The following is a 542-nucleotide window of genomic DNA, read 5'->3' on the forward strand; positions in this document are numbered from 1 at the left end:
GTCTTTTTCACCTCTGTCTCCATCCTCCTTTCTTCCTCCCTCCCTGTTTTATTTTTCTCCTCCACGTGTCCTCTACACCACCTTATCAATTATTTATTCTTTTGATGTTGATAAAATTAATGAACGCCGAATTCACATGTCATACCTTGTCACTTCAAAGCACGATGAGTATAAACGTTACTTTACACGTGAATATTTGGAGTGAAAGGAAGGATTAAGGGGAAATATCATTTGTTTATTTATAGAAGCGCATGCAATAATTGTAGGTTATGTTTTACTGTAATAGAACGATCCAATAGAATATAAAAAGTTAATGTATATTTTCTTCTTCCCCAGGTTAGTGGCTGGTTGGCCTGGAAGCCGAGCTGTGAAGGTGAGCTTTGCTTGCGTCTCGCCCTTGAGCGTGGAATGCGTGAGAAAGGTTCACTTAGATTAGATTACTCCTCTGATCATCGGTTCCATTAGTCTTGTGTCCCACGTCGAGGGTGACTGAAGACAGATCCGAATTGAAAAGCAATTTGTGGATAATTGCCTGTTTCCCC

The sequence above is a fragment of the Penaeus monodon genome, chromosome 33 (genome assembly GCF_015228065.2).
Source record: "Penaeus monodon isolate SGIC_2016 chromosome 33, NSTDA_Pmon_1, whole genome shotgun sequence".
Classification (NCBI taxonomy): Eukaryota; Metazoa; Arthropoda; class Malacostraca; order Decapoda; family Penaeidae; genus Penaeus; species Penaeus monodon.